General features: G+C 42.8%; 1 long non-coding RNA gene across 7 annotated transcripts in view; it reads left to right on the top strand.

Annotated features, from left to right (window-relative positions):
• Positions 1 to 24,983, top strand: part of LOC310828447 — a 100,970-nt gene that overhangs the window by 51,528 nt on the left and 24,459 nt on the right. Inside the window, exon 4 of one of the 7 annotated variants that reach the window (XR_014556877.1) lies at positions 10,053 to 10,248. The exons of the other annotated variants lie outside the window; for them this stretch is intronic. This is a non-coding gene — a long non-coding RNA (uncharacterized lncRNA). Of the gene's footprint in view, positions 1 to 10,052; positions 10,249 to 24,983 lie in introns of those variants that run through there. 7 annotated transcript variants of the gene reach the window in all.

Here is a 24,983-nt window from a genome sequence, read left to right as displayed (position 1 = left end):
CACATTGAACATTACATATTCTTGTGCTTTATTCCGGCTCAGAAGCATGAAGAATTCAGGCATGGCAGGCATATAGTTACATCGTTAAAAGAAAAAGGGAAGAGTAATATTTAGTAGAACATCGCTAGATTTAACTGTGGCAGCTCTCTAGCAAGAGCTGCTATTGGTGTGATACACCCATAATAATTGCATTAAAAATGAATGCTGTTCAGTGTTGTATATTTGACAACACTGGTGTGTGTGTGTGTGTGTGTGTGTTTCCTAGTATGTCAGGCCTTGCAAATAAGTCTACAAAGTACCTAGCTCAACAAATATTCCAACTTGTACCATCCAACACATACTGATACTAACTGTTTGTCTGCTGGGCTGTAGCTCCTTAGTAAGAGCCTGAGCTTTGCATGTAAAAAGTCCCCAGGTTCCATCCCTGGCAACTCCAGGTAAGATTGGAAAATGCTTCCTACCTGAAAACCTTGGAAAGCCACTGCCATCCAGTGTAGAGCAGGGGTGCGGAGCCTAAGCCTGGTGGGTGTGGAAGGAGAATAAATGCGGATCTCCGGCCCTTTCTGTCTGGCCCTTAGGGCTTTCCTCAGGCCACACCCATATTCCCAGGCTGTGCCCTTCAACAGCCCTGCTCTGATCTATCCTCAAGTGTTTTACACCTGGAAGGGATGCTTCTTTGCACTGCAATAATGCCCCTTAACCTGCCTGTGTGGAGGATAGAGATAAGTGTGGTAGTGTAAGTGAAGACATCTGCATACCTAGAAAATAGTCTGCTGCACAAAAGCTGGGAGTCGCACTTGTTCCTGCATTCCCTTTTGCATTTTGCCCTGCCCATATAACACTGGTCCTGAAAAACCTACATTGGCTCCCAGTGCGTTTCCGAGCACAATTCAGAGTGTTGGTGCTGATCTTTAAAGCCCTAAAGGCCCTCGGCCCAGTAGACCTGAAGGAGCGTCTCCACCCCCATCGTTCTACCCGGACGCTGAGGTCCAGCTCCGAGGGCCTTCTGGCGGTTCCCTCACTGTGAGAGGTGAGGTTACAGGAAACCAGGCAGAGGGCCTTCTCGGTGGTGGCGCCAACCCTGTGGAACACCCTCCCATCAGATGTCAAGGAAATAAACAACTATCTGACTTTTAGAAGACATCTGAAGGCAACCCTGTTTAGGGAAGTTTTTAATGTTTGTTTTATCGTATTTTTATATTCTGTTGGGAGCCGCCCAGAGTGACTGGGGAAACCCAGCCAGATGGGCGGGGTGTAAAAAATTATTATTATTATTATTATTATTATTATTATTATTATTATTATCCCCACCATTGGAAAGGTTCTCCGTGGGGAAAGAGCATCCCTCAGGCTGATGAGAGGCACCCTGGGATAGACAATATAGAGCTTGATAGACACAGAGACAGCTACCTGTGTTTCTAGAACTCTGAGTCAGATGTCACATTTCTTTTACATTAGTCATGAAAAACCTGATTTGTTTTCCCGAATTGTGTCTTAACTGGGCTCCAATTGACCCAGGTTAGCAAAGACCTGCTTTCAGGCACGAGGGAGTGGTGTTTCATAGCATTGCAGCCATGATGTTTAGAGCAACCTCGCACTCCAGATCGCAGGCAGGGAATTTCATTTCCTTAAAGTCAGAAGAACTGTGACAACAATGGTGGTAGAATCTGGATACTACAGTGGTACCTCAGGTTACATACGCTTCAGGTTACAGACTCTGCTAACCCGGAAGTAGTACCTCGGGTTAAGAACTTTGCCCCAGGATGAAAACAGAAATTGTGCATCGGCAGCAAGGCAGCAGCAGGAGGCCCCATTAGCTAAAGTGGTGCTTCAGGTTAAGAGCGGTTTCAGGTTAAAAACGGACCTCTGGAACGAATTAAGTACGTAACCAGAGGTACCACTGTACTTTTCTTCAGAGGCATCAGACTCAAGGCATCCTGCCACCTATTTTTCAAAGAGATAGAGCCTATGGGTGCACTCTGTGCCACCTAGGCAGTTATCACCAGTAGAGGCTGAATTACACTGAGCACATGTATGCCATGCCATAAGGTGGGCAGTGACTGCTCACAATAAACCATGACAATTCAAGAAGCCTATCTTATTCTTACACGTGAGCAAATCCATCTTTTGTGTGGAAGCTGTGATACATTTCTCCTGCCTAACTCAGCAAGCTCCACCTCGCTCCTTCCTAACAGAATACTGGAAAGGCGTTAGCAATTTACGGAAAGGTAGAATCAAGGGGGCGGGGGAGTAGCGCAGCATAATATTTCTGTAATGCTGTTGATTTATGGAGGGTTTAATGACTGTGTGCAGCCCTACCTTCATATACAGTGTGGCCCTGCATGAGATTTATGATGAATGTTTTTCTCACATAAGGTGATAGACAACGTATGCCGATGGCTTAGCTTATTTAGTTAATAGTTTTTATCTGGCATAAGCTACCGTCCGTAGAAAGCATACCCTGTGTAATTGGCATGCATTGTAGTGACTAACTTGCAGCATTACTCATGGGTGTCACGGCCGAGATGCTCTTCTGTCAACAGCAGTTGCAACATATTAACGAGGCGCAGCAAGAGGAGCTACAGGTGTAAATCAGGCCTGTCAAGCATTGTCTGGGCCATTTTGTAATCAATGGTTTATTTATTACTGCTCCCTCCCCAAATCGAAAACTGTACAAGCAAGAAGTCATGACTGGACTCCAGTATTTCAGGGGAATCAATGGAATTAATCATCAGCATTTTCCATCCGATATTGAATCAGCTCAGGTACTGGAATGATAAATGACTTTATTATCTGGATGGAATCAACATGAAATGATAACCCAGGCTTGGTATTAAAAATATTTTCGATTTCTCTACACCCAAAGCTTACATTCTTCAATATTGCTCTTCTACCCACCCCCACACCCCTTTCCCCTAGAAGCTGTCTGGAGAAAATAAAATAAAATTAAACACTGAAATGATTGAATCTCATGCAATGAGCACAAAGAACTTATAGTACAGTAGTAATAATAATAATAATAATTTATTATTTTTACCCCGCTCATCTGGCTGGGTTTCCCCAGCCACTCTGGGCGGCTTCCACAAAGACCAAAAATACACTAAGATGTCACACATTAAAAACTTCGCTGAACAGGGCTGCCTTAAGATGTCTTCTGAATGTCAGGTAGTTGTTTATCTCTTTGACATCTGATGGGAGGGCGTTCCACAGGGCAGGCGCCACTACCGAGAAGGCCCTCTGCCTGGTTCCTGTAGCTTTGCTTCTTGCAATGAGGGAACCGCCAGAAGGCCCTCGACAAGCAGTCAAAGAGCAATATGGGGCTGTTTGAAAGCTGCCTTACAAGCAGCCCCATACTGCTCGTAGTAGTAGTAGTAGTAGTAGTAGTAGTAGTAGTAGTAAGTGGTGTAAGGGATGTTAGGGGAGGGGTAGTACCTCTGGCGGGGCACACATGCTCCTTCTGGAGTAGTTTTTCCCTTTGGTCCCTACTGTGTACTCAGCTATCACCTGTGGGTCCTAGAAGCTGTCAGCATACGACAGCGGTCACACCCCGGGAAATGGTTTTGATTGGCTGGCTAAACCAGGTGAGGGTAGCTGATGGGTCTCAAACCCTTGGTGAGTTAGGGACTTCCCTACATGTGAAGACAGACTCCTACAGATTGAGCAGACTAGACCAAGAGTGTGTCCAACGGTCAAGAAGGTGGTTTCTGCACATGCTGTAGAGGGAAGTGAGGGGCAGATGCGGCTTGTCAACCTGGGAAGGTAGCCCATCTAAGAGAAGGAAAACTCTGATCCTAAACCTCTGCTGCCTTGCAGAATATCTTCCGGAGAAGAAAAGGCTGAGTAAGCCCTACACAAATCCAGAGTGGTTTTATGGTGTCTTGTCTGCCTCCCTCTGGCAGCTCCTGCAGCCAGGCTGGTGCCAAATGTATTGTTCTGCTCTCCTTTGGACCACATTAGTCTTGTCATCTGGGCAGCCCAGGACTTCCTTTGAGGAAGGTCTGAATGAAGGGTGGGATATGGCTCAGCAGGATTCCACTTTGTTATTTTCAAACTCACCCCACTTACCTGGGGGTAAGCCCTATTGAATTCAATAGTTACACTTCAGCTTTGTCCACTGCCATAATACCACAGAACTATCACTCCAGTCCTCAATAGCGCTTACTTTTGAGTAGACGTGGTTATGCTTGTGCTGTTAATTGCTACTTTAAACACGATCAAGAAAATAGAGTAATAAAAAAGGGTCAGAGTTTTCAAGAAGGGGGGGAGGGGAGAGTATTGTTGTGAAAACCAAAGAGATTGAAATGCCACTATCCAGACAATAGAATTCAGAAGTGCCAGCTGAAAGCAAACACCAAGATCCATTGGTATTAAAGGAAGCTGCTGGAAAAGAAAGCCAGGAAGTAATTATTCTGGTTTAATAGAAGATGAAGTATAACTGTCTCCTCTGGACACTATAGAGTCATTGCAGTCTGACTAAATTCCATCTATTTGGTGGAGCCATATCACTAATCAGGAGGGAAGCTGTGTGACAGCTCGCTCTAATGAAGTTTGTGTCATTTTAGTAAGATAAATGGCTGTGGTTCAACCAGGCACCATTCAGTTAACTCTCCGGCTGCACAAACGGCTCTATAATGTTCTCTTCAGTGCACAAAGAGGACATAGATTTGCCACGTTCCAAACCTCAGCATCGCAGAGGGAACAAAAAGCTGTTGCCTCTCTGTCCATTTCGAATCTAACCTTTTTATAAAGCACATTTTCCGTAGCTGGCCAGCTGAATTGGTTTCTCAAGCGACGGGAGCAATCTCTGGCAGTTAACTGTCCCCCCTCCCTTTAAGGAAGCAATTGTTTTGTAACAGAACTGTCTGAAAGGATTTCCCCACCAACTCCCACTCTCCTTAAAGCAAATGTTTAGGATCAACAAGATTTAAGTTCATGCAGGTGTACTGGCAAATCTGCTCCAGTCTCAAACCTGGTCGCTAGGCACTCCCTTCTCTGAAAATGCTGAAGTTCAAGGGATGATAATGAAGTGTGTTTTGCGGAGAAAGCCGACACGTTGTGCATAGGACATTTCCTCTCCAAGACATTCAGATGTATTGCTGCATTGGCACAGTGTGCTTTCATCCATCTTCAGGCACAGGTGTGACTTCCAGCACCCGTATCTTAAGAATAATGCAAAAACTGCCTCGGAGGAGAATTGTTAAATGGTTGCCATCTGCTGGATTTATATTAGCATAATTAGCCATCTCCCCCTGTTTCCTTCTTCTTTTCCTTTTTTTTTTCTCTCCACCCAACCCATTTTAAAGCCCAGAAGGGCAATGGCAGGTAGAAAAGCACAACAGCCTAACAGACTCAGCTGTGATTCAGTCATAGAATCATAGAACTGCAGAGCTGGAAGGGACACTGACAGTTACCAACCTCCTGCAACGCAGGAATTTCAACTAAAGCATCTCTGACAAGTAGCCATCCAGCCTCTGCTTAAAAAACTCAAAAGGAAGGAGAGTCTACCACCTCTTATGGGAGTCCATTCCACTGTTGAACAGCTCTTACCATCAGAAAGTTCTTCCTGATGTTTATTTGGCATCACTTTTCTTGTAATTTGAATCCATTGGTTTGGGTCCTACCCTCCGGAGCAGGAAAATACAAGCTTGCTCCTCTTTCCGTTGGACAGCCCTTTAGATATTTGAAGGTGGCTATTATATCTGCTCTCAGTCTCCTCTTTTGAGAGGAGCTGCTCCTCTGATTGAACCAGAAAAATCTATAGTCCAAACCTTGCCTTAGTCAGGAACTTAGGGTTGGCTCACCTAGTCTCAGTCCCCACATTACAGGGGAGGCTTCCTTCACAGACATTGTGGTCCTTCAGGTGGTGCTAGGCCTTAGCTCCCCTGTTCCCTGAGCTTTATCCATGTTGACTGGGGCAGATGGGAGTTGGAGTCCAGAAACATCTGAAAGGTTGAGGCGACCTTCATATTGTTTCTATACTAGGCCTGGGCGATATCTGGTTTTCAACATCACAATATATCACCAGTTTCATGGTTTTCCCTACATTGTGATTTTTGCATAGCATGCGCACGCACACCCACACCATGATTCATGATATATTGCCAGGTCAAAAATTATGAAACCAATATCAAGATACAGACTTCAAACCATTTGTTGGACAATATATTGATATATCACCCAGCTCTATTGTATACCGTTTTACGTTTTATTGTGTATATTGTTGTGCACCGCCTTGATATTGCATATGAGTTTATAAATAAATAAAATAACAAGTATGTGAGGGCACATGTTGCCCTTAGCCTGATTTCATGCAGGTGGGCAAAGATGGGAAGAGGAGGTGGCAGAGACAGGCAGACAGTGAGAGAAGCGAGTGACAAGAGAGGATGAGCTGCCCCACCTATTGCTGGCATTGGCTCCACCCACCGCCTCCATGTGGCTGTTATTATTATTATTAGTTTGATTTATTACCTGCCTTTCACCCTGTGGTCCCAGGGCAGGTCGCAACATTTTAGGATACCATGTTAAAATGGTTTAGAACAAGTTGCAATCACGAGAACAGGCTGGGTCCCCTAGATATGCACCTCAGAGACCCCAGGGTAAAGCGGTGCATCTTCAGCACACCATGAAAGCTATATATTTCTTATTATTTTCATTAAAATGTATACACCACTTGATTGTTTATTATTATTTTCATTAAAATGTATACACCACTTGATTGTTTATTTTTTTATAAAAAAAACTCCCCTCAAAGTGGTTTACAAAAAAAGAAGTTGCTAGACTCATCTATGTGAGGAGGGAGTTTTGCAACTTAGGGGCTGCCACAAAAAAGACCATCTCTTGGGCTGCTGCCACGCTGAACTTCTTTGAGCAGTGGAACTACCGAGAGAGCCCTCTGCTGCTCGTGACACCCACTCAATATTCAGTCTCTCAGATCTTTGGGGCCTAAGTTGTTGAGCACCTTGAATTGGGCCAGGAAATAAACTGGCAACCAATGTTTTAAAACCAGGGGTTATAAGAGTTCTAACTCATGTCTCAGTAAAGTGCTGTTTCTGGGTGTCTGCCTTTTCTAGAATATTTCCTTCTCCCAGCCACTCAGCACCATGTGGCCACTGAATGCGCTCAGTCCTTGCTGGGCTGCTCTGTCAATGTTTTGTGCTTTGATAACCCTTTTTGCATTTTGCTGCCTGTTCATACTTCCATCTTCTACGTCGATTAGGTGGAAGAGAACAGAATAACCTTCCCATTTAATGCTTATGCATTGACATGGTTTAATTCCCACCTTGAACTGTTGCATGCTGCAGGGCAGGGCTAACAATAAATATATCCTTGCATCCTACATCAGGTTTTTAAAGGGCCTAATTGGCATGGGAGGGACAATTTGGGATGACAGCAGGGCGGACAGCTCCTCCTTTAAAATCACTGTCCTCCACTTGCAACATTTAGGCTTTTTAAAAAAGGTTGGTGTGCAATGGAAGCTTCTTTTTATTTATTTTTTAAGTTTGTATAAATAAAAATGTATCATTGCAAAAAAACACACGTGATATTTTAGTGTATTTTTTGTTTCTATGGAAGCCGCCCAGAGTGGCTGGGGAGGCCCAGCCAGATGGGCGGGGTATAAATAATAAATTATTATTATTATTATTATTATTATTATTATTATTATTACTACTACTACTACTACTACTACTACTAACTGGAACTCCAGCTCGATCTTGGACCAGTTGCAGTTTCCAGGTCATCTTCAAGGACAGCCCCACATGGAACACATTGCAATAATATATTCCCCTCTCAGGAAGTGTCATTATTGATAGTGGGGAAAAGTTTCCCATCCCTGCTCTAGAGCACTGTATAAATTCCATATATGATTAAATGCTATTTTGATGCAACATTGTCTAACATCCCACAAACAAATCAGAATGAGTGGTCATTAAATAACCAACATCATCTAATCTCCCTGCAAACGAATCTAGATGAATACACAATAAACAGGTCTTCTGTTTATTGATTCTACCTGCAAGAACTTCAGTTACACTCAAACTACTATCAGTAACGGAATATTTGTCCATGGTTTATATACCAAAGCAGCCCTTCTGAGCAAGTAAAACTATACAAAATTCCTCTCCGTTACTTGAATTTTGCACCAGGCAAAGTTTGTGTTATAAAAATATAACTACGGATAACAGAAGCCCACACAGTCTAGACCTCAGTTTCTGGAGCGGACTGTCACTAATTTCACATGGCACGTGCATGAAAGGTGAAAAGGGTTGATGCTGCAGCCCCACATCTTGTGAGTTGCAGCAGAGATTTGCCTTATACGTCATCATTGGCACTTGCTTACCAGCATGGTTGCAGAAGATTCGCCAACATTCAACAGGTACAGGGGGAAACGGGAATGCTGACCCAGTCAGCAGGTGTCCGTGGACAAAAGCATCTTCAGATGCTCTAATTTGATTATCTTCTCAGTCCAAGACAACCAGTTACCCGCACATACATGATCGTGGGACAAGAGCATCCAAATTTTGGCTGTGAAAATTGGCCCTTAGCTTTTTGCTACGTTACTTTTACTGGGAAATGTAAGGAAGCTTTGGGGGGCAAACTTCAGTTGCTTTTTGTTGTTGTTTTGTTTTTAAACTTGCTAGTTACTGAACTCTGAGCGAAAACACAGACTAATTTTGAACCATTTGGTTTTATTTACACTTGGCACTTAATGAATCTCCCTGCGACAAAGTCACAGTTTTGCTGAAGAGGGATCTGAAGGGAAGCAGTTTTTTTCGCCACCAGCAATCAACAGCCAATGTCCTGAGAGAAAGTTGGTCATCGTGTCTGGTTAATTTTATTTAGTTTCTCTGTCCTCCAATCATGTACCTACTTGTTCTGTGTGGTGGGCATCAGGTGGGCACTGTGTGAATATGGGAGGTGCAAGTAACCATTTTAGGCTGGTGAAACCTTGTCCAGCAAGGTTAATGGTGTTATAAGCATACAAACATTTGTCATACCTAATCCACCCCCTTGGCCACTGTGGGTGGTTCATCTGGCACCTTCGTTATATATCTTCATTATATATCTTTAGGCACCAGGCAAAACATTCCTCCTCAACCTGTCCTTTGGCTGATTAACATTCTACAGCCTTTGAAATGTGTTTGTGGGAGAGTGGGTTATTATTTTGCTGTTTTTAACTATTTGTGTTTTTACCTTATATTTTTATCTTGTGAAATGCCCTGAGATCTTGTGATGAAGGGTGGTCTATAAATCAACCAATCAAACAAAACTTACCGTATTTTCGAAGTCAAATTCAGACATTTCATATGAGTCTGTCAAATAAGCAGTATATTTGGGATCTAGGCTGGTTTTGTTGATGCTTTTTTAAGTCTAATTTACTACCTCTTCTTCTGAAAGTAAAAGAAAAAAATCATCTAAATCCCAGTGCTAAGTGAGTTTTTAATTGATACTGCTATTCAGAAGAAATACACTAAATCAGACGAAAAGAGCATGAGCAAAAATAGCAAAGCCTGCCTCTTGTACAGCTCCCTGAATTTCTGATTTTTCTTCTTCTTCCAGTGTTGCTATTCCCCCCCCCCCCCCCGGTTTTAAATTATTCAGTTTACAGCAGTTGTCAGGTGTGTGTGTGCGTGTCTATTTGTGTATGGATATTTATATGGTTTGGGGCGGGGGAGGAATAACATTATTTTTCCAACCTTCGTGGCGTTATTATAAGTGCAAGTCAAGGGTTCATACCTGCATGAGAGAATAAATTCTCCCCTCTGGGATGTGCTAATAGAAATATGATAGCAGCCCAGGCCAGCTTAAAATACAATATTCTAAAGAACGCCAAGTGGGAAAGGGATGGTACACATCACATCATAGAACTGGTCTTCCATATAATCAGTTTCGGAATATGGGCTTATGTTGGAAGATACTATAGATGTGGGCAGGTGAATTTGAGGTGAGGGGGAAATTGTCGCAGCAACATCTGAGCCCACATTGCAGCAAATGTTCTGTTCAAGTTCAGTTAAAGAAAAGAGGGCAAAGGGTAATTAACTTTTTAATTTTAGATCTTAAAAGTTGCATGGAAATGGGAAAGTTCAACACTACCAATTCATCCAACATTCTTTAATAAGTATTGGGCGAGCAATTCCATCACGTCAACACCAGAAATGGGACCTTAGTAGCACTGGAGAAGCAATCAGATGCAATGACTTTGCTCCAAAAGAGAAGTCTTGGTCATACAAGGAGGCTTTTCTGCTCCCTCTTCTTATTGCACTCCTCAGAACTCTGAGGATTAACCTCTAGAACACAGTTTCGTAAATGGGGGCTGTGCTGTAGGGGGTGCCGTTTTGGGAGAAGGAATTGGAAACCTGCGACACCCACCCACCCCCTGCATGCAAAAGGGCCTTCTGCTCATGCAAGGCACTCTTTGGATCCTTCCTAAACAAGGACGGTTAAAAGGAGATTGTGCTGCACACATATAGGTGACCTGTATGATACTAAAAGAAAATGATGATGTGGGTAGTAATTTAAGTAGGTGAAGGCACAGTTCCGGAAAACCTGCTTAAGACATTTCAGCCTCTACCTTGCCCAAATAAAGGGGGAAAGAAAAAAGTCAGTTGCTTATTATTAATAATAAACTTCATATTTTTGAACATCTAAGAGGCATGGGCTATGCATACCAACACATGTTGCACACCAATCACTGCCCCACCCATTTTGCAATGATAGCCTGGTGCTGCTTAAAAATACAATGGTACAATTAACCAGAGTTGAAGTTCCAAGCCCAAGATAAGTAAATGGAATCTGTGGTTAGATAAATTCCTTCACATTAGTTGTGTATAGAAATAATCCCATCAATTCCCTGGTTTGAATTTTTCTTCTTCTTCTGTAGTTGGAAAACATATGCTTCTGAATATGTTATATTGAATAATCCTGTTTTTTTAAAAAATAGTTCCAGTTCAATCAGTTAAGCTGCACTGATTTACAGTGAGAGTGCTGTGATGACCTATGGTGTTTTGATTTTAATAGTTTTTGCATTTAAACATCCCAAAATTAATCAAATCAGCAGCCTCCAGAGAAATCAGAAGAACTTGATATTCCAAATAATCATTTGTGACTTTTCTGTGAATCAAATATTTTCAAAAGACAGATGCAGGAAGTGATTTTTTTGTAATATATATATGTTGTTTCTTTTCTATATGTAATTAGAAGAAAATAATATTTGCAGAATCTGGACTATGAATGGCTCATAAACATGGGAATAATTCACAAAACTGATTCATAGCACAGATGAATATTCAGAGGATTAATTGCCAATGAATTATTCATTTAAGATCTACCAAAGTAGCATGTATTTTGAAATATTGCCATGAGCCCAGATAAACAGCCCTGTGGGGAAGTATAAATATCACATCCGCAGAGAATAACGAATTAGTCCTTACAGTGTCCGGCAAAAGATTTAAGTCTGCCAGATTTCAGGTAACTCGCACACTTGATGTTTTATCACATGAGGCCACATTGAAAAAGACCAAGGGACATTCACTCGTGGACAATTCACATTGTCTTGGTTCTGTTGAACTTCGTAACAAAATGCTGTCTTGAATCAGCTGCTGTGTTGGACCAGTTTGCATAGATTATGCCACTTCGATAAAAGCGTACCAAATTATTTCCCCCCTCTGGCACTGACCTATACTCCACAGTCTTCCCAAACATTATATAGGGGAAATCAGGATGGGGAAAGTTGCACCCCCCTGTTCCAGTCACAGTGCTAGCCAGCCAGCCAGACATGGCTGCTTCCTGCTGAACCCGAGCCAACCTGAGATGTCACTGCGCATCATAGCAACAGGAAGAAGCATTCGTCCGTGAGTCACAACAGCATGTGCTGGGTTGGGTGGGTCTGCAGGTTATATTAGAATCTTCCCCGACTGAATAGGACTTTATAGTATTAGAGCCCTTTCTGGGAATATCTAGAAAAATCTTACTTGTAAACATAGTGGGGGGTTTTTTAATGCTTTATATTCATTGCTTTTAAGTGAAAACATTTTGCTAATTTCCATAGCTATTTGTATCCCTAACCTTTAAAAGGTTTAAAATCTAAGCTCTCTAATTCACTGAGGAGTGGCAGAAGTCTAAAACAAGGGAGCACGTTCCTTTTTGTATGCATGGGCTAATTTAACTGTGAAGATGAATCTGTGCTAAGGAGAGGAAACAGGGGGATAAAAAGGTGTTTGGGAAATGCGGGGAGAGAAGTGATCAGAGCAGAGGGTATGTTCTGCTTGTGGTAAAATGGAAAGTAGTCTTTTTAAAATATTCTTTGCCATTCTTCCATCGTGAGTGACCTATCCCCTTTCCAATTTTTAGCGATCAGTATTCTTGCTACATTGTAGCATACAGGAACACCCTCCTTTTATTAATTTGAGATATCAATTGTCAGAATACCCAGAAGAAAGGCTTCTGGCTTCTTCACAAATATTTGTCTAAACATTTTTTTTAATTCATCATAGACAATGTCCCATTTCTTTTTAATTTTGTCACAACCCTACCACATATGGTTCATTGTTCCTTCCATTTGCTTATACCTCCAGCACACATTTGAGTTTGTTTTATATATTTTGGCCAATTTGCTGGGGGTCATGTACCATCTATATAGCATTTTCATAAAAATTTTCCTTTATTGTGTAGCAAGCTGTGAATTTTAAGTCTTTTGCCATATTTTTTCCCAGTTGTCCATCTGGATGGAATAACCAAAGTCCTTTGACCATTTGACAATCACTTCTTTGACCTCTTCATCCTTAACCTCCCAGTTCAGCAGCAATCTGTACATTTTAGATAGTATTTTCTTTTTGTTTTGTAATAAGTCTTTTTCCAACATAGATATTTCTGTGTCAAACCCAATTTTCCTATGCATGCCACCCAAATCTGTTGTCCCATCCTTCCATGTCCAATATATCAGTATTTTGCAGAGTCATCCATTCTTTTAACCAACAAAGGCATGAGGCCTCATAATAGAGCTTAAGAGTGCAAAAACCCCTCTTTCCTTAATATCCATTAGTAATTTATATTTAATTCGGGGTTTCTTCCCTTCCCAAATAAATTTTGATAACTCCTTCTACCAGTCCCTAAAACATCCAGCCAGCCACCCCCAATTGGGATCATCTGAAATAGAACATTTTTGGGAGCACATTCATCTTAATTGTTGAGATTCTCCCCCAAAGCGACAGGTTTAATCTGTTCCAAATTTCCAAATCTTTTTTTATCTCTTTTCATATCTTATTATAGTTATCATTGAATAAATTGATGGAAAGTTGTCGATTCTCTCATAGAGCATAATTAAATCATGCAATTCTGATTGCGTATTAATTTCCAGTGCACTCGTAGCAGTGTTGCCTGTTGCTATTCAAATGTGCTGGGACATTTGCATACCTGTTTCCCTTCCATCTGAGGCCCTGCAGTGGTCCTTTGCAACCAGTTGTGCCAGGAAAGCAATTTTGCCCCAATTTAGTTCTTTATTTAAACAAAGCAGTGCCCAGAGTGGCTTGGACTAAATGATATAACACACAGGAAACGGGGATGGATGTTGTTGGACTGCAGCTTCCATCATCCCTAGCTAGCAGACCCAGTCGTCAGGGATGATGGGAGTTGTAGTCCAACAACAGCTGGAGACCCAAGGTTGAGAAACACTGTCTCATTATGACTGACCCCTGGGATGTTTCCCTTACTTTAGCCTTTGGGAAATGCCATGTTAAAAATGTGAGAGTAGATAGAGACCCTTCTTCAGGTCTCCTAACAGTTACAGCTATGAGTTGGGGCAGCTGTAGGCCCACCTTGCTTCTAATCTACACAACCTGTAAATGCACTTGTGTGAACCTTAAGGCACCATTTCATGCACTACCTAGCATTTTAAACATTGCAGCTACTGAAATATGTATTGGAACTGCCAAATACCTTTTGTAGGACAACTACATTTTTCTACTCTAGCTAGCCCAAAGGGACAAATATGAGAACGGAAATGTCACAGTCGTGTTCCTATATTTTGTCTCTGAAATGTTGGAGGGTATGGAGGCTAAACAGCTTGGGACAAGGCTACCTGAAAGACTGCCGTCTCCTGCCCAGGCCCTGGGATCTGCCAGAGAGACCCTTCTGTCTTGTCCTGCCAACATCTTGTGCAAATTTGGTGGAAACAACAGAAAGGGCCTTCTTGGTGGCTGCACCCAGACTTCGAAGCTCTGCACAGAGAGAGGCTCATCTAGATCTCTCCTAGGTGGCCTTTCCAGCAGCAGACAAAAACCTTTCTATTTAAATAGGTGTTTGCTCTGCTGAGCTGCTTTGCTCTTCTCTCCCATTTTGCTTTTAATCTAAGGGTGGCAGCCAACCAAGTCATTCAGACACATTCCTGCATTGCACAGGGTTGGACCAGATGATCATTGGGGTCCCTTCCAACTCTACAATTCTATGATTAAAAAAGCCCATTGAGTTCAGTGGGCCTACTGTGAGTTTGACTAAGACATCACCCTATAATGTTAACAGCCTGCTGTTCTTACATTTTAATCAGCTCTTTTCTGATTATACAGTTTTGTTTGCTTACTTTCTGTTTTATTGTTTTTAGCCACCTTCGGCTTTTTATTTATTTATTGGAAAGGTGATGTATACATGTAACAAGAAAGAAATGTGGTATGTATTCAGTGATTCCACACCACTTTGGCCATAAATTCAAAGTGGCTCTGTTTTCATATGGCTGTTGTTTTTCCTGCAGCAAAACAAAACCTTGTCCATTGTGAGCACACAGTGTGGCTGGTGTGCTTGCTGAATTGTATCTTTAGGAAATTAAACTGATCAAATTGCCTTTTACTGAGGATACTGTTTTGGAAATTTGTCATCCCCTTTCATAGCAGAGACAACCTCTATAAATTGCAAACTGAATGGCGTCCGAGTGCTTTCTGTCCCTAAGTAGAGACAGCTGGTAACACAGTTTATAAGCAATTGGTGTCCAAAAGACAGTCATTTGTGCTGTCTTCCCCCCCCCCCCCCACTCCATAGACAATTTGCCCAAATATACCAACTGATTATGTGAAATACAGTATAGCTATTAACCAATAGAGCAGAATGCTTCCGTTGCCTAGTAACGTAACTCAATTGGAAAAAAAGGAAATAAAAATAGAAAACAGACCTGCTCAGTGCCAAGCAAAAATATTCCAACTTGCAGCAGTTGAAGCCTGGATTTGAAATTTATTTTTAAAGTATAGCTTAGCCAAACATATCAAGCAGGCAAACAGCACTCCTTTCTTCTCTCTATCTGGCTGAATAGACATTCAGGGCATGGAGGATATTCATATAATCTGAGAGTTTGTGTATCAGTGTAACTAGTGAGGGAATAAATGGATTAATGGAGTACAAATTATTTTCAGAATGAATTTGGTTGAACTTCCAGAGGATCCTTTAACCACATTACCATCAACAGGGGGAATAGCTTCAGCATCTGTTAACTCAAGTGTAATTTTTTTAAAAAAACAGCCAATTTTCTTGAGCAGATTAAACAAAAAACCCCACGCAAAGTATACGTAAATATTATGCACTTATCACAGGCCTAGCCCTACCTTAAGGTACAGTGCTTTGAGCTTCATGAAAGGCAGTAAATGGTTAGATATTTAATTTATTACGATTGTACTCATCTGCCAGGGAGGGGAAGAAGCACTTGTGCAATTTTCTGCCTCAGGTGCCAAATAAGAAGGCCAGGCTTGGATACTGAGCACCTGGGGCAGGGAGTTGTAGCAGGCATAATGTCTTCAGCTAACCCTGAGGCAAAGGGATGATTCAGAGCCGCATTGTAAGGACATGGCTGCACTGCGAATCTAATTACTCGATACCCTACCTGTTAACACTGTCTCCCATCTAGAAGGCATGGGCATCCACAGGAATTTTTATGGAGGGGGAAGGAAAGCAAAATAAAAGTGGGGAGCAGGCTAGTTTCTCACCAAAAAAACGAGAAGGGTGTTTATTGTCTGTACATGTTGCCTCAAATCTCAGCTTTTACAAATGCTAGTAACTTGTTTTTTTTAAAAAAGGCTGGGAATCAGAGGTTTATGATTTAGCTGGGCGGGGGGGGGGGGAATTGCCTCCCCCCAGTGACACTAGGGTTTAATGCTGCTCACGCATGAGCAGGTTCCCTCATTCACTTGAATGGAGAAGCCACCTCCATATGCACATCCCTTTCTTTTTTTTTCTTTTTTCTTTTTTACTGCTTTTCCAAAATTTTAAACAAACAAACATAGATCTTAACTGTACTTAATCCAATCTTAATAACATTGTTAAATGACTTCCTCAAATCCCCCTGGCTGAGTTTCATTGTATATCATTGTAACAGTTTTCCAAAACCAATTTTCTCATAAAATTAACTTAGTCACTTAACATCTTTCTTCCTTTCCATTTTAACTTCAAACATTTTGTTCTTTAACATCACATATTTAAATCCTAAGCCTATCTGGTATTTGCAAGTTTTTCCAATTAACATATGCACATCCCTTTCAAGTTAGTTAGTTTATTTATTTTATTAGATTTATATACTTCCCACCATCAAAAGATCTCTGGGAGTTCACCAGATGAAAACACAAATAAGTCGTTAAAACAAAAGCAACAAAACAATAGCTCCCCCCCCCCAAAAAAAATTTAAAAGGCGTAGAATATTAAGCAGCCACAGCCAAAGGCCTGGCTGAAGAGGAACATTTTTGCCTGGTGCCTAAAAATATATAATAAAGGCTCAGTCAGTAAAGCTTGAGACTCTTAATCTCAGAGTCATGGGTTTGAGTGCCATGTTGGACGAAGGATTCCAACATTGCAGGGGGTTGGACTAAATGATCCGTGTGGTCCCTTCCAACTCTATGATTCTAAGATGGCAGACTAACCTCCTTGGGGACAGGATTCCACAAACGGGGCCACTACAGAAAAGGCCTGTTCTCGTGTTGACCCCTCCACTGAAACAAAATACCTTACAACTTGTATATGAAAAGACTTTTCCTTCCCTCTTCCATACCTCCATTCTTTTATTGACTATTGCAGAAACAGTGTGCTTATTAAGGAGATTCCTTTGGATCAAAAAAGTGGGTGGCTTTTGGTCATGTGTAACATCTGAAAACATGATCATAATAAATCGAGATGGGAAGGAATTTCTTCCCAGGTCAAATGTGTGGCTTGGCTTGCTTGATATTTGATGAACTGTTGACTGGCACCCTAGTTTCCGATAGCGGCACACTGGGGTATAAATTTTGTGGCTTCAAACTTCTGCCTAAGCCTTAGCAGCAAGCATGGCTGTTATTGTGCAAATGATGTCGCACATAAGCTGAGCATGTATGTACAGTTCAACAACTGGCCATCAAAGGACACAAAAAGAGGTCTCTGCTCCAAAGGAGCTAAAATTGGAAACGGGGAACACAACAATAGAAGGAACAGTGGATGGCGGTGACAGCAATGGATGATAATGAGAAAATCACAATGACATTTGTGTGACTGCAGTCAGGTCATGGATGGAGAGTAAAGCCAAAAGCCTTTGAAAGGGGAGAGGAGAGGTGCTACCATATAAACATTCATAGAAGGAGTTATAGGTATAGAAAACGGCAGAGAGAGAATGGGTTTGGTGTCAGGCTTAATATTAATATCTGAACCAGCCCATGGACTGAAATGCGTTTATAGCCAGAAATCTGATAGGAGGCACTGTAGTATGAAGTGTATGCCTTATGCTGGCATCCATGAGGCACAGAAGATGTGGTTCAAATGGAACAAGGCTGTTTGAAACAAAATGGTATGAATTATTACTAACAGTGACTTTTTTATAAAAAAAAAAATCAGAATATCTGAATTCTCTTAAAACAGCAGTGACTCAAACAGGCTGCAGATTCCACCTTGTCACTCAGAAAAAGAGTCAGATTATTTTAGTATTATCTGACCAAGGCAGGAAAATATAAATGAGAGATAAAACTACGTCAGGATCATTTTTCTTTTACAGGATGTCTGAAGTTCCCAGGCCTATGACATTATAGTCTAAAACTTTACTGATAAGACAGCAGCTGCGATCCATAAGCCATTTATGCTGCTATTCTTACCCCATTCTTCATATTGGCTCAATAATGTTTTCTAGGAAGGATTCCACTCTTGAGTTTAAAATGAGCAAGCAGTGGAGGATTTGCATTCCTGAAATGGCTTCATGTATGTTAGGTTCTGCAGAAGGTGCAGAAAAATTTCCGAAGCTTTATATTTAGATTAGTAAAGGTAAAGGGACCCCTGACCATTAGGTCCAGTCGCGGCCGACTGTGCGGTTGCGGCGCTCATCTCGCTTTATTGGCCGAGGGAGCCGGTGTACAGCTTCCGGGTCATGTGGCCAGCATGACTAAGCCGCTTCTGGCGAACCAGAGCAGCGCATGGAAATGCCGTTTACCTTCCCACCGGAGCGGTACCTATTTATCTACTTGTACTTTGACGTGCTTTCGAACTGCTAGGTTGGCAGGAGCAAGGACCAAGCAACAGGAGCTCACCCCGTCGCGGGGATTCGAACTGCCAACCTTCCCCTAGATTATCTATGACAATACATTTTCTGTTTCCAACCCAGCCTGTGGAAATTTTGGGTGTGAGACTTTTTTCTTTAGGCAGCTGGTCTCTTCAAGCTTTTTCCCCAGGTGGTTTTGAGAAGCAGTATGTTGTGATAGTGATATAGTTGTACTCTCAAAGATGACAGGATTATTTCACTGCTGGAGAATGAACTGAGGGACAAACAGGTAATGGACTATTATTTGCTTCTCTTGCGCAGATAGATATTTCAACTGTGCAGAACCTACTCCACACTGTGCCTCCACCTTATATTCCCCAGTTTTTTTACTCTCTTTTCAGATTCTTGAACTGCATGCTCAAAAAAATTAGTATGTACCCTTAGGCAAAATGTTTTGGTCTATTTAGATAATACAATTCTGCCACTAAAAATTGTTGGATCATTTTGTTTTGTTTTCAAGCATTCCTGTTATAAATGAAGCTATTACGGTTGTCCCACAAAACATACAATTGATGGTATGGCGGGGGGGGGGGGAGAGAGAGAGAGAGAGAGAAAGAAAAAGAAAAAGGCACCTTCATCGAATGCTGAAAAGAAATTGGGCCAAATCCAAGGGAAAAATCCCATTAGAAGACAATTTTAATTGCCTTGTGCAGTTGCAGTAAAGATAAATATAGTCAGCCGAAGCTATTTTGAGGCCACGTGATATGGTCTAGCTGTCAATAGAGCAAAATGTGCCCAGATGAAGAATGAATTCATACTAGTAGTTTGTGTTTAACATTTAAATAAGTGCAATACAATTTGGGTTCTGTTGTTTTTCTGTTTAATCTATTGTTAATTGCATTATGTCATGAATCTGCTTGCCGTTGATCTGCCTCTTTTGCAACATTTTGTACTCAAATTTTTATACCTGCATTGTTTTAGCTTTGTCCCGAGAACTAATTCATGCTATGGCTGAACTTGATATGCCATTGTGAATATCAGGCCAGTAGCAACACAAAGCATTCCTCTACAGGGTTTTGCACTGGTTCACTGTTAAAACTTGGGCAGCCTCAGTAACCAACACCCTGTTTACATATTAGGGAGCCAGATTTCAGCAGGGACTCTGACATAGGCCTCCTGTTGCCCATCTCCCGCTGATCTCTTCCTCTGTTCGCTGAAAGCCCTGCACCAGCAGTTTCAAAGCAGATGGTGGAACCTGATTTAAGAAGCCCAACTGAGCAAGCTCCAGCACTGAGGGCAGCAATCCTGGGGATAATCTTTCCATGGAGCAAGTCCCGGTGAAATCGGTAGAACTTAATTTCAAAGTAAAGATGCATAGGATTTTGCTTTAAGGCTCCATTATTCCCATGTATTAGGTTAAACTTGCATTATTCTTTTTAAAAAATGAATGAATGAATGAATAGAATTTTGACCTTTGATGATCCACATGACATAATTCCCTGCCTCCTGCAGCAGCTTCCATGTCAAGTTAAAGAAACAAAAAGTGCAATTGCATGCACACACCAATGTGGTTGTATTTCAAACAACAACACAGCCATCCTGCTTGTCTCCCTGTGGTTAGAGGAAGGGATGAAACAATGGTTTTTAATGAACCCTGTTCTGTGTGATGAGTCAATAGTGCCGCGAAGAGGTAAAAGCGCCACTCGATGCCATCTGATCGCGCATCTGTTCTTCAACCGGAAAGGAAATGTCAGGGGGGGGTGGGAGGGGGGAAACTGCTGACATAGCCACAGATGACAATGTCAGCGTGGAGTAGAAGCGGCAGGGGAATGAAGATGTTCCTGCAATTAGCTTACACAAAAAGACTTCTGAGCATAGAGTTCTCTCTCCTGAAGCCTATTGCATGCAACACACAACAGAGTGAGTCAGGGATTTCTTATGAGCATGGGAGTTCTAACGTTCACACTGTCTCATGTTCACACTGTCGGCCCTGCACACCAGGCAAGCACACCAGAGGGCATGTGGGGCTGGATCAGAAAGACGAGACCGAAAACGAACAACTTGCTCACGAGTTATTTCTTTGCAGGCTTTTATGGTGTCATTTGTAAATCCATTACAACGCCTATAAACCTCCTTGAGCCGTTGAGCAACAGGCTGCATGGTGCTCCTAGCTTTGCAAAATAACAATATGTGTCTATTTTCCTATTTTCTATATACATGGCTATTTTTCTAGAAAAAGAGGTGCCGGAACTCACCATGAACGCCTCCCTTGTTCTCTTATAATGGCAATGGCGCCCACCTGAGAGGTGCTGGAACGGAGTTCCTGTGTCTTCAGGCTGAAAAAAACCCTGCTTTAAAAAAATAAAACAAACACACTGAGGTGCTTCATATTCACCTAGGTGAAGAGCAAGCAATTTAATGTGACTACAAACTACAAACCTGGGATGCGGGTGGCGCTGTGGGTTAAACCACAGAGCCTAGGACTTGCCGATCAGAAGGTCAGCGGTTCAAATCCCCGCGACAGGGTGAGCCCCCGTTGCTAGGTCCCTGCTCCTGCCAACCTAGCAGTTTGAAAGCACGTCAAAGAGCAAGTAGATAAATAGGTACCGCTCCAGCGGGAAGGTAAACAACGTTTCCGTGTGTTACTCTGGTTCGCCAGAAGCGGCTTAGTCATGCTGGCCACATGACCCGGAAGCTGTACGCCGGCTCCCTCAGCCAATAAAGCGAGATGAGCGCTGCAACCCCAGAGTTGGCCACGACTGGACGTAATGGTCAGGGGTCCCTTTACCTTTACAAACTACAAAAGTGAATTGATAGAGAAAGGAGAGTAAGTGGGTATACAGGGGGGAGGAAAACAGGCAAGGTATACAATATTCTGAGTTGAAGTTTACTCTTTATTGAATTTATATCCTCTAAGGAACTCCAGCCAGCAATGCATGGTTATCTTCTTCTCCAATTTATTCTCAAAACAACCCTGAGAGGTAGGTAAGGCTGAGAAATAGTGACTGCCCCAAGATCGCCCAGTGAGCTTTATGTCTGAGTGGGAATTTGAAGTTAGGTCTCTGCAGTCCTAGTCCAGTGCTCTCATCACTATACCATACTGCCTCATATATATCATATTAGGTGCCATGTCTTAAAACAGTGATAGACAGGCTACATCTTGCATAGTATACCATATGCTGCTGCCATGAGTGCTGACAGGAAGGCCGCTCCCTGCTGCAAGGCCCATTTCCACCTGGCCTAAGGGGCGGGATCCAGACTCACCCTGAACAGCTAACTGGGACATTGCTGGAACAACTCTTGGTTTGCGGCAACCGGCTAAAATGTTTTAAAATGTTTTAAATTGTTCTAATTTTGGTACCTCTGTTTTTTGTCTGGTTGGTGTTGGTTAAATGTTAAGTTGGAGTTGGTGGTTATTTTAATTTGGGTATAACTGTAAACTGTTTGTTGTTGATTTCTGTTGGTTTATTTATTTGTTTGTTGCTGGTATAGGATATTTTTAATATTTGATGTTTTGTTGTGTTTTTATATATGTTGTAAGCCCAGAGTGGTTGGGGAAACCCAGCCAGATGGGTGGGATATATATATATATATATATATATATATATATATATATATGCAGGTTTTGGTGTCCTCGGGTGTCTTCCCGTGTAAAAGTTGGGGTGTCTAGGCGACGTTTCGACGAGGTCTCACTCGTCCTCGTCGAAACGTCGCCTAGACACCCCAACTTTTACACGGGAAGACACCCGAGGACACCAAAACCTGCATTCCTGTACCCGTGAAAATCTACGAAAGCATATATATATATATATATATATGCTTTCGTAGATTTTCACGGGTACAGGAATGCAGGTTTTGGTGTCCTCGGGTGTCTTCCCGTGTAAAAGTTGGGGTGTCTAGGCGACGTTTCGACGAGGTCTCACTCGTCATCTTCAGGCTGGTGCTTTCGGCTTCTTGTTACTGGAACAGAGCGGGATCTCAATGTTTGAGTTCCTATAAATACTGTAGAGGGGGTGTGGTGTCTAGCCTCCAATGTTCTGGGCAGAGAGGAAGTTCCCAGGCTAGTGTGCCTTTTCTTCTTTTGTTCCTTAATTACTTGAGAGATACCTTGAGTGATTTCTTGAGTGATATCCTGAGTACCACTTAGGTGGGTCATTAGGTGTGGATTAGTTGCTAAAGTCTTTGTGTCTTGACCTCTTGAACTTTGTGAAGAGTTTTCCTGAGAAGATGGCTGTATTGCACTTAGTTGTGCTTTGGCTTGGCTTCGTGTATAGGGCCAAAGCACAACTAAGTGCAATACAGCCATCTTCTCAGGAAAACTCTTCACAAAGTTCAAGAGGTCAAGACACAAAGACTTTAGCAACTAATCCACACCTAATGACCCACCTAAGTGGTACTCAGGATATCACTCAAGAAATCACTCAAGGTATCTCTCAAGTAATTAAGGAACAAAAGAAGAAAAGGCACACTAGCCTGGGAACTTCCTCTCTGCCCAGAACATTGGAGGCTAGACACCACACCCCCTCTACAGTATTTATAGGAACTCAAACATTGAGATCCCGCTCTGTTCCAGTAACAAGAAGCCGAAAGCACCAGCCTGAAGATGACGAGTGAGACCTCGTCGAAACGTCGCCTAGACACCCCAACTTTTACACGGGAAGACACCCGAGGACACCAAAACCTGCATATATATATATATATATATATATATATTATAACTTGTCGTTCCATGATCTCAGAGCCCGGGGTATGGTTTGAACAGCATATGGAGCCAGATACCTGCTGAAGCTAAGCAGATCTGGGTTATGATCAGTGCCCAGCTGGCAGACCGGCTGGGGACTCCTGTGACTGCCTCCTTGAGTTCCATGAGAGAAAGGCGGGATTTAAACATGACATACTGTATTTTTCGCCCCATAGGACGCACTTTTTCCTCTCCAAAAATGAAGGGGAAATGTGTGTGCGTCCTATGGGGCAAATGCAGGCTTTCGCTGAAGCCTGGAGAGCGAGAGGGGTCGGTGCGCACCGACCCCTCTCGCTCTCCAGGCTTCAGGAAGCTATCCGCAAGCCTTGGGAGCCTGCGGGAGTTCCTGCCGGGCTCCCAAGGTTTGCGGACAGTAGCCTGCAGCCCAAAACCTGGGAAGCGCAGCGGAGCTCCCTAGGCTTGCAGAAAGCAGCCTGTTCTGGGGGCTGGGGTCGGGGGAAGCTCGGGCTTCCCTTGCCCCAGCCCTGCGCCTGGGGGGCGGAAATAATTTTTTTTTTCTTTATTTCCGCCCCAAAAAAACTAGGTGCACCCTATGGGCCAGTGCGTCCTATGGGACAAAAAATACAGTAAATGAGACAGAATGCATTCTCTCTCTCTCTCTCTCTCTCTCTCTCTCTCTCTCTCTCTCTCCTTTCTTTCCTTTCTTTTAGATTTTGAAACCATAGAGACAAAATCATTTTCTTTTATTAAATGAAGAACGTTTACATTGGGGCTGCTTATATGGAGCATGCTTAGCTTCCACAGGTTGTTGGCATCCAATAAAATATAGGGGGGGCCTCAGCCCCTAGGAGTTGGCTCCTACGTTGGCATCTGTCTGTCTCATGAGACAGTGGAGTGTGCCTCTGGGAGTGAGGTCAAACTCCTAGAGAACCATGGTGTCTGCTGTGGCCGCAGAGACCAGCAACTCATAACTTCTGCCTCCCGCATTGCGTTTGCTGCGTTTGCAGCACCGAAGTGACTTCCCTGGGGTGCAAGCCTGGGCAGTGTGCATGGAGGTCCTGGGCTGCCCAGGCGACAAGACCTTGGCCTCATTGATGTGGTCCCAAGGAAAGCAGAGCAATACGTTTGACACCAGTTTGGCTGCAGGAGTTGCCCGAATGAAACGTACAAGGCGCCACCCAACCATCTTAGGAACTCCATTCTGGATTTGTGTAGGGTTTACTCCTTAGCCTTTTCTTCTCCCCAATATGTCCCGCAAGGCAACAGGTATGGAATTTTCCTTGGGGTTTCCTCCTGAAGGCTTTCAGGCAGGGGAGGTTGAGGGTCAGTTTCCTTCTCACGGGCAAACCATAGTTAATGGATTTGCCAGGCCTGAGAATCACAGCTGCTTTACTGCTCCTTGTTAGTGCTGGGGAGAAAACCACAGTCCCTGACTTGGCATTAGTCCCGAACCAGGGATCGTAGTTTATGCCCCTCCAACCAAATCACAATCAGTAAGCCAAGAACAAACCTTAGCTGCAAATTGTGCTTAGCGTGGGGGTGAAACAAACCCATAGTCTTTGGTTCAACATAAACCAGGAAGCACGATTTCTTTCTCCCTGGTGATAGTATGGAGGAGTGAAACAGGCACCATTGGTTCCCAACTTTTTTGATATGGCGACCCACAAGTTCAAATTCACTTAGAGTGGTGACCCCACTATCCTGTTGTCCCTTGAGTTTTGGACCTTAGGTCTTAAGGAACCATCAGTTTCATGCATTTTAACAGGAAGTTTGCCTATTTTATAACCTTGAGGCATCCAAGCAAGAATATACTTAACACCT

Source organism: Podarcis gaigeae, assembly GCF_964106915.1.
Source record: "Podarcis gaigeae genome assembly, chromosome: 12".
NCBI classification, from domain to species: Eukaryota; Metazoa; Chordata; class Lepidosauria; order Squamata; family Lacertidae; genus Podarcis; species Podarcis gaigeae.
Note: the sequence above shows the minus strand (reverse complement) of the source record. Positions and strands in the feature narration are given on the sequence as shown.